Here is a 10,020-nt window from a genome sequence, read left to right as displayed (position 1 = left end):
TCAGAACAATCAATGTGGACACTTTAGAAAATTTCAATCAGCTCTTGCAGCAGACTGACTGGAGCCCAATATACAAAGAAATAAATGTTAATATTAAATTCAACCTATTCATAGATGAATTCATGTCCCTCTTTGAAGCAGTATTTCACAAGAAAACTATTAAAATTAACCCCCCAGAATTGCAAAATCAAGCCCTGGATTACAAAAGGGATAAAAATTTCATGTAATACAAAAAAAATGGTTATATATGTCACAAAGATGTTCTGAAGATCCCGCAATAAAAGAACACTACAGATTATACTGCAAAATCCTAAAAAGAATTATAAAATACTCCAAAACCTTGCATATTAGAAGTGAAATAGACAACTCTAACAACAAAATAAAAACCATCTGGGATGTCTTCAAAAGGGAGCTGGGAAAAAAAGAGGAGAATGTATCCAGCGTAGAAATAAGATAGTGTGGTAATTTAATTAAAGAAACGAATGCAGTTGCAACAGTCTTAAATGAGCACTGTCTAACAGCTTCTGAGAAAACTGGCTGTAGGGGTTCAGCCAACGAGGCTATGGACCTTCTGAAAGGATCTGGTCTGTGAAAAATTAATCAAATGTTCATAGCCCCAGTTACAGTCAGTGAAGTAAAAAGGATCATCATTGAAATGCAAACCAAAATCTCATCTGGCTTTGATAATATCTCCACTAAGGTACTTAAACATTGTCATAATGCCATTTGTGTAATACTTTGCCATACAATTAATGAATCCCTTCGACAAGGTATTGTCCCTGATAGAATGAAGTATGCCGATGTGAAACCATTGTTCAAGAAGAGGGAAAAAATGGATGCTTCTAACTACCGCCCTATATCCCTTTTAACATGCTTCTCCAAAGTTCTCGAGAAACTGATGCATAGGAGAATTGTAGAACACAAGGCTCTTAGTCAATGCCAATTTTGGTGCTAGATATACAGCAGAAATATTGATACAGCTGAGCTATATCGTGTCTAAAATTACTTGAGGATTGACACCGAGGGTGGAAGCGTAAGGAATGAGAGGGTGGGGGGGGGGGGGGCATCCCCCCGGCAGGCGCCAATACCACGCTACTTGCAGCCTGCAGCAAATCCCCGAAGTTGCCAAATCTTTACCCCAAACGACACTTCCTGCTTGCAGTGGGCTTCAGCTCCCGTCAGCTTGCTGACCTGTGTGGTCGTAGCGTCCTGTGACTTTCTATGAGTTCGTTTTACGGTTGTACGTTACTCGTTGTTACCGTTACTCTTTGTAACAGTTATTTGTTGATTCCGTTATTGGTTGTATGGTACTCAACGATGTCAGCGGGAAGTTCGTCAAAAGTTGTAAGTGGAAAAGTTCGATGTCGTTCTCTTGACCAGAGAATTGCCATACGACGGCAGTCAAGAGAAATGGCTTGTGCGTTCGTGTCTACTTTGAGAATGAAAAAGTTAACAGTGGCTCACTGCTCTCCGTTACCAAAGTGATCGACAGAGCTGCTGCAGCTTTGAATACAAACAAAAATACTGTTGTGAAGATTGGAAATGACATATTCGGCAAAGAAAAGAAAACTGAAGGATCATTGAAACATAACGCCCCCGAAAAAAAAACCGTCGTATCGATAAGCGGATTACCATATCGATTTGTGCGCAGAGTATGCGATTCAACGTCATATTTATGATTATTATCTCAGGAAGTAACATCCGACACTCAGGGAGTTACTATTCACACTTAAAGAATCAGGACTTTTTCAAGGCAGTCGGACATCCTTGTCCATAGTTTTACACGACCTTGGCTTTCACTATGGACATTTCTATGGCTGTAAGCTGTTGATGGAGAGCGAGGATGTAGCTGCCTGGCGATGCTGATTTGTAAGAAACATCCGTAGCATAGCGACGAAGTGGTGTGGCTTGACGAAACATGGGTTAGTTCTGCTCATGTTGTCAAGCAGGGCTCGACAGACGACACAGTTACAGGGAACAGCGGCAATACCTTCTGGTAAAGGTGGCAGACCAATTATTTTTCATGCAGGCATCTCGAAGGGATTTCTCCCAAACAGTCTCCTGCTTTTCAAATCAAAGAAAACAGGAGATTATCACGAAGAAATGAACCACGTCACGTTTACAAAGTTGTTCGAATATTCACTAACCGCAAATCTTGGAAAACAGTCAACAATTGTACTAGATAATGCTCCTTGCTATTCAGTTGTTGACAAGGCACCTACCATGGCAAACCGAAAGGAGGAAATGATTGATTGGCTTCGGCGTCACAACGTCGATGTAAGTGATGAGCTTAAAAAGGTGGAGCTTATGGAAACAAAATGTATCTCCATAAGCCACAGTTCCCCTGTACGAAATAGGCGAACTGGCAAAAAACATGGGCATACAGTTGTTAGGCTGTCCCCTTCAAATTGGTTCAAATGGCTCTGAGCACTATGGGACTTAACATCTGAGGTCATCAGTCCCCTAGAACTTTGAGCTACTTAAACCTAACTAACCCAAGGACAACACACACATCCATGCCCGAGGCAGGATTCGAACCTGCGACCGTAGCGGTCGCGAGGTTCCAGACTGAAGCGCCTAGAAACGCTCGGCCACCCCGACCGCCGCTGTCCCCTTACCACTGCCATTTCAACCCAACAGAAATAATATGAGCCCAAATTAAGGGTTACGTTGCTAGGAATAATCATAGATTTACACTCTCTGCAGTTGACGCATTCACAAGAGAAGCTGCCAGGAATGCCACCACTGAAGATTGGAAGAAAGGCGTCAGACATACGCAGCACATCATGGAAAGGGTGAGGGAGGCAGAATGAAGCTCTTTGGAAAATGCGGCGGAGGAGATGAGAATTTCATTAAATGAAGTGACAATGACACTTCAAGAATCCGTCACAGCGACGAGTGCGACATTAATGTTTATCCATTATATACGTAGACATGGAGCACAGGCGGATCCCGATACGTGTTTGGTGTGCGCAGTTCACATCTGTAAGTGCCTACACTACAAAATCATATCGCCGTAAGATTTGGAATTTCAATAGAAAGGCCTTAATAGCAGCTAATTTCACAGGAAGATCATCTCAGGAATTCAGTATGTATCACACAAATAAATATTACTGTTTACAATATACAGGGTGTTTCAAAAATGACCGGTATATTTGAAACGGCAATAAAAACTAAACGAGCAGCGATAGAAATACACCGTTTGTTGCAATATGCTTGGGACAACAGTACATTTTCAGGCAGAGAAACTTTCGAAATTACAGTAGTTACAATTTTCAACAACCGATGGCGCTGCGGTCTGGGAAACTCTATAGTACGATATTTTCCACATATCCACCATGCGTAGCAATAATATGGCGTAGTCGCTGAATGAAATTACCCGAAACCTTTGACAACGTGTCTGGCGGAATGGCTTCACATGCAGATGAGATGTACTGCTTCAGCTGTTCAATTGTTTCTGGATTCTGGCGGTACACCTGGTCTTTCAAGTGTCCCCACAGAAAGAAGTCACAGGGGTTCATGTCTGGCGAATAGGGAGGCCAATCCACGCCGCCTCCTGTATGTTTCGGATAGCCCAAAGCAATCACACGATCATCGAAATATTCGTTCAGGAAATTAAAGACGTCGGCCGTGCGATGTGGCCGGGCAGCATCTTGCATAAACCACGAGGTGTTCGCAGTGTCGTCTAAGGCAGTTTGTACCGCCACAAATTCACGAAGAATGTCCAGATAGCGTGATGCAGTAATCGTTTCGGATCTGAAAAATGGGCCAATGATTCCTTTGGAAGAAATGGCGGCCCAGACCAGTACTTTTTGAGGATGCAGGGACGATGGGACTGCAACATGGGGCTTTTCGGTTCCCCATATGCGCCAGTTCTGTTTATTGACGAAGCCGTCAAGGTAAAAATAAGCTTCGTCAGTAAATCAAATGCTGCCCACATGCATATCGCCGTCATCAATCCTGTGCACTATATCGTTAGCGAATGTCTCTCGTGCAGCAACGGTAGCGGCGCTGAGGGGTTGCCGCGTTTGAATTTTGTACGGATAGAGGTGTAAACTCTGGCGCACGAGACGATACGTGGACGTTGGCGTCATTTGGACCGCAGCTGCAACACGGCGAACGGAAACCCGAGGCCGCTGTCGGATCACCTGCTGCAGTAGCTGCACGTTGCCCTCTGTTGTTGCCGTACGCGGTCGTCCTACCTTTCCAGCACGTTCATCCGTCACGTTCCCAGTCCGTTGAAATTTTTCAAACAGATCCTTTATTGTATCTCTTTTCGGTCCTTTGGTTACATTAAACCTCCGTTGAAAACTTCGTCTTGTTGCAACAACACTGTGTTCTAGGCGGTGGAATTCCAACACCAGAAAAATCCTCTGTTCTAAGGAATAAACCATGTTGTCTACAGCACACTTGCACGTTGTGAACAGCACACGCTTACAGCAGAAAGACGACGTACAGAATGGCGCACCCACAGACTGCGTTGTCTTCTATATCTTTCACATCACTTGCAGCGCCATCTGTTGTTGAAAATTGTAACTACTGTAATTTCGAAACTTTGTCCGCCTGAAAATGTACTGTTGTCCCACGCATATTGCAGCAAACGGTGTATTTCTATCGCTGCTCGTTTAGTTTTTATTGCCGTTTCAAATATACCGGTCATTTTTGAAACACCCTGTAACTGCTGTAATACAGAGGCCCTGTTTTTGTATAGCTTTTGCTCTTTCCAAACGATAGAGGTTGGCGTTTTTAAGATACGTTTTCCCATCGTGGTAACCACGTTCAGTCTTATTTTTGATTGCGTTAGAATTAAGTAGGCGGACCAGAAAAATTAATAACAGTCTCATCACAAACCTAATAAGGCCTGTTTCTCGTTCTGAAACTGTTCGGGCGCCAGATCAGTAGTTGACGCGGGAGCGGACCATTGTACGTCGTATTAACTCAAATAATCTCGTGTTATAGTTTTAGTTTCGAACGTATGATAATATGGTGTATTCTTAATATTTCATTCATATAATGTATTCACCTTACTTCAATAACAAAAAAGTTTCCCGCATGTCGAAAATTCGGTGACGTTATGAGAAAACGCACTTCCGTTAACTGTCCTAATATCGTCTTAATAATTTGCTGCCGCAGATGAAACTAAAATGAAAACGCAGTGTAGCTCTTTCAGAACATACAGATGCAATTACCATGTTTATAAAGGCGAATAGTTTGCCCGTCTGAGCTAGGTGAATGAAATGTGAGATTACGCCTGTGTTCCGTGCGGGACATTGCAATTCTGTTCCAAGACTCCACGTGCTCGTGCCGAAGTGTCAGTCCTGAAGTAATTTTGGACAGACTATAGCTGACGAAATACCAGCTTTCAAATTCCAGTAGAAAGAGCTGGTGAAAAGCGCTGTACTGATTCACATTTGGCTACTTCAAAGCTTTTTTTTTCTTTTTTGTTCAGAGTATGTGTTACCAGACAATTATAGAAACTTGGAGGATATTTTTGAGAATTATGGTGGCTGCAACAACTTGTCAAAACAGTTTCAGCAAATTAAAGATGATCAACTACTGAAGGTTGAGTGTAGGTGAAGCTGATTGTCGGATACTACAGATATTTTGTCGACAGAATAAGACAATCCTGCAAAACCTGACTTCAATGACAGAATCAATAAGTTTGCTTTGCTCAAAGAAAGATAGTTGAAACTAAAATTATAATGAAAACAAAGTTTTTAGAAAAGAATGTTTTTTCAATATTATTATAGCCCCTTTCCTTTTACTTCAAATTATTAATCTACGCACTGTAATACTTTACGAAAAAGGAATAAAATATGTTCTTCATTACTCACCATTCTAAACATAATATGTACAGTACATGCCACAAGCAATAAGACATAAATTTTGTTTTACTTTCAAATTTTTTAGAAAGTTCATGCAGATTCTAATTTGTTTACTGCAATTATTCGAGAGTTGGGGGGGGGGGGATAAAATACAAACGGGATTTTTGTTCCTGAATATCGACAGTTGGTGAGACTGGCCTTGCGCTTCTACTATGCTTTGGCGGGACCGATAGAAGTGAGAAGAGCGTGTTGTTAGATATTTCCCGCCGTTTCGTCAGTAACGCTCAGGATGTCTGAACAACAGGTGCTGTTCTCCATTGCGCGACGTATAATTACCAAATTTCTCGCTCGTGAAAGAGTCACAGCGGCGGAAATTTGCCAAATATTGACTACACAATCGGTGATAAAAACATTATCAAGGACGCGTGTGTTGGCCTGGCATGACAAGTTCAAGGAAGGACAAGAACGTGTGGAAAATCAGCAAACACGAACGCCGTCCTCGGACAAGCATTACAGACAAAAGCAGTCGTGAGGTTAAAGACGTTATTGACGACGATCGACGGTTGATAGTATCAGAAATTGCAGAAAAAGTTGGAATCAGTTATGGGAGCTGTCAAAAATCATCACAAACGACCTACAGTTCCGTAAAGTGTGTCCCTGATGGGTCCCTAAACTTTTGACCGAAAATCTGAAGTTGAGACGTTTGGAGGTCTGTTGGAGGCTTACAGCAAGGTTTGCGGAAGAAGGTGACGCATTTTTGAGTCTGATCGTCAACTGCGACGAAACATGGGTTCACCACTACACGCCAGAATCCAAACAAGCCAGTAAGGAATGGCGGAGGAAAGGGGAGTCAGCACCAGTGACAGCCGAGACTCGACTCTCAGCTGGCATAGTTCATTCAATCGGTTTATATACATACAGGGTGTTTCAAAAATGACCGGTATATTTGAAACGGCAATAAAAACTAAACGAGCAGCGATAGAAATACACCGTTTGTTGCAATATGCTTGGGACAACAGTACATTTTCAGGCGGACAAAGTTTCGAAATTACAGTAGTTACAATTTTCAACAACAGATGGCGCTGCAAGTGATGTGAAAGATATAGAAGACAACGCAGTCTGTGGGTGCGCCATTCTGTACGTCGTCTTTCTGCTGTAAGCGTGTGCTGTTCACAACGTGCAAGTGTGCTGTAGACAACATGGTTTATTCCTTAGAACAGAGGATTTTTCTGGTGTTGGAATTCCACCGCCTAGAACACAGTGTTGTTGCAACAAGACGAAGTTTTCAACGGAGGTTTAATGTAATCAAAGGACCGAAAAGCGATACAATAAAGGATCAGTTTGAAAATTTTCAATGGACTGGGAACGTGAAGGATGAACGTGCTGGAAAGGTAGGGCGACCGCGTACGGCAACCACAGAGGGCAACGCGCAGCTAGTGCAGCAGGTGATCCGACAGCGGCCTCGGGTATCCGTTCGCCGTGTTGCAGCTGCGGTCCAAATGACGCCAACGTCCACGTATCGTCTCGTGCGCCAGAGTTTACACCTCTATCCGTACAAAATTCAAACGCGGCAACCCCTCAGCGCCGCTACCATTGCTGCACGAGAGACATTCGCTAACGATATAGTGCACAGGATTGATGACGGCGATATGCCAGTGGGTAGCATTTGGTTTACTGACGAAGCTTATTTTTACCTGGACGGCTTCGTCAATAAACAGAACTGGCGCATATGGGGAACCGAAAAGCCCCATGTTGCAGTCCCATCGTCCCTGCATCCTCAAAAAGTACTGGTCTGGGCCGCCATTTCTTCCAAAGGAATCATTGGCCCATTTTTCAGATCCGAAACGATTACTGCATCACGCTATCTGGACATTCTTCGTGAATTTGTGGCGGTACAAACTGCCTTAGACGACACTGCGAACACCTCGTGGTTTATGCAAGATGGTGCCCGGCCACATCGCACGGCCGACGTCTTTAATTTCCTGAATGAATATTTCGATGATCGTGTGATTGCTTTGGGCTATCCGAAACATACAGGAGGCGGCGTGGATTGGCCTCGCTATTCGCCAGACATGAACCCCTGTGACTTCTTTCTGTGGGGACACGTGAAAGACCAGGTGTACCGCCAGAATCCAGAAACAATTGAACAGCTGAAGCAGTACATCTCATCTGCATGTGAAGCCATTCCGCCAGACACGTTGTCAAAGGTTTCGGGTAATTTCATTCAGAGACTACGCCATATTATTGCTACGCATGGTGGATATGTGGAAAATATCGTACTATAGAGTTTCCCAGACCGCAGCGCCATCTGTTGTTGAAAATTGTAACTACTGTAATTTCTAAAGTTTGTCTGCCTGAAAATGTACTGTTGTCCCAAGCATATTGCAACAAACGGTGTATTTCTATCGCTGCTCGTTTAGTTTTTATTGCCGTTTCAAATATACCGGTCATTTTTGAAACACCCTGTATATGTATCAGCGAGGCATTTCGCCGTTTGATTATTTGTATGAGCGACGCACAATCAATGCTGCTTACTACTGCGAACTGTTGAACAAGTCGTGAGTCGCATATCGCCGCGAAAGACAAGACCAATCGACTCGACAGGTCATCCATCCTCCTCCATGACAATGCGCGACCCGATACTGCAGCTCTGTCTCCAAGCTACAGGAAATGCACTGGACTACACTTGATCATCGTCCTTACAGCCCGGACTCATCGCCCTGCGATTTCCATTTATTCGGACCGCTTAAAGAAGCTCTAGGAGAGTTGACTAGAGTGTGGAACACTTCGTGTACAACTTGCCGGCGGTACGACCCAGTTCATTTTATGACGAGGGCATCTAAAAAGCTGCCGATACGCTGGGACAAATGCATTTCCAAAGCAGGAGACTATGCGGAAAAATACATTATAATTGCCTTGAGTTTTCCAATAAATGAATTTAAATAAAAAATAAAATCCCGTTTATTTTTGATCCGCCCTCGTACATTAAAATTGTTGTGTGCAATATTTTTCATCTACAGAGCTCATTTAAGTGATATACTGGGTGATCAAAAAGTCAGTATAAATTTGAAAACTTAATAAACCACGGAATAATGTAGATAGAGATGTAAAAATTGACACACATGCTTGGAATGACATGAGGTTTTATTAGAACCAAAAAAAAAAATTCACAAAATGTCCGACAGATGGCTCTGGAGAGCAAAACGCCAGTGACTGCGCATGACAATCGTGTATAAAAGGAGCTGTAATGAGAGAGAGAACCAGATGCGCCAGCAGTCGCAGCATGTTGACGTTACCTGAAAAGGCGCTTTTAGTGAAGCTGTGTTATCAGAATGGGGAATGTGCTGGTTCAGCGTTACGATCCTATCACCATAGGAAGGGGATTCGAACGGGTAAAGGTCCGTTGACAGATGCAGCTGTGGCGAGAATGATTTCGAAGCTCGAAGCCACGGGTTGTTTAGACGATAGACCGCGTAGCGGCCGACCGAGCACAAGGCGTAATGCCGCTGAGACAGTTCAGGAAGAAATGGAGGCTGTAGCGGGTTCGTCTATGCACGGGGAAGTCAGCGCTCGTGCAGTCGCACGTCGCACCGGCATTCCATACACTACTGTTTCGTTGGCACTGAGGCGTACCCTCCGATGCTATCCGTACAAAATCCATAGGCATTATGAACTGTTACCTGGCGATTTAGTGAAGCGGAGGGCATTTGCGGTGTGGGCGTTTCAAAAGATGGCGGAAGATGACTATTGATTGAGTAACGTGTTGTGGACCGACGAAGCTCAATTCACGCTCCGAGGGTCTGTCAACACCCACAACTGCAGAATTTGGGCTACCGAAAATCCTAGAACTGTCGTGGAAACTCCATTGCACGACGAGAAAGTCACGGTATGGGTTGGATTTACCACAACTACCGTTATAGGGCCTTTTTTCTTCGAAGAAATGCGTGATTCTGGTTTTGTAACTGCTACCGTGACGTCTGAGAGGTACGCCGATATGTTACAGAATCGCATCATCCCCAGCCTGGCTGATAAACACCTGCTGGAACGTACGAAGTTTATGCACGATGGCGCTCCACCCCATATTGCTAGGCGCGTGAAAGATCTCTTGCGCGCGTCGTTTGGTGATGATCCTGTGCTCAGCCGCCACTTTCGTCATGCTTGGCCTCCCAGGTCCCCAGATCTCAGTCCGTGCGAT

Source organism: Schistocerca cancellata, chromosome 1 (assembly GCF_023864275.1).
Source record: "Schistocerca cancellata isolate TAMUIC-IGC-003103 chromosome 1, iqSchCanc2.1, whole genome shotgun sequence".
In the NCBI taxonomy this organism is placed as follows: Eukaryota; Metazoa; Arthropoda; class Insecta; order Orthoptera; family Acrididae; genus Schistocerca; species Schistocerca cancellata.
The sequence above is the reverse complement of the archived record's forward strand: the minus strand, read 5'-3'. Positions refer to the sequence as shown.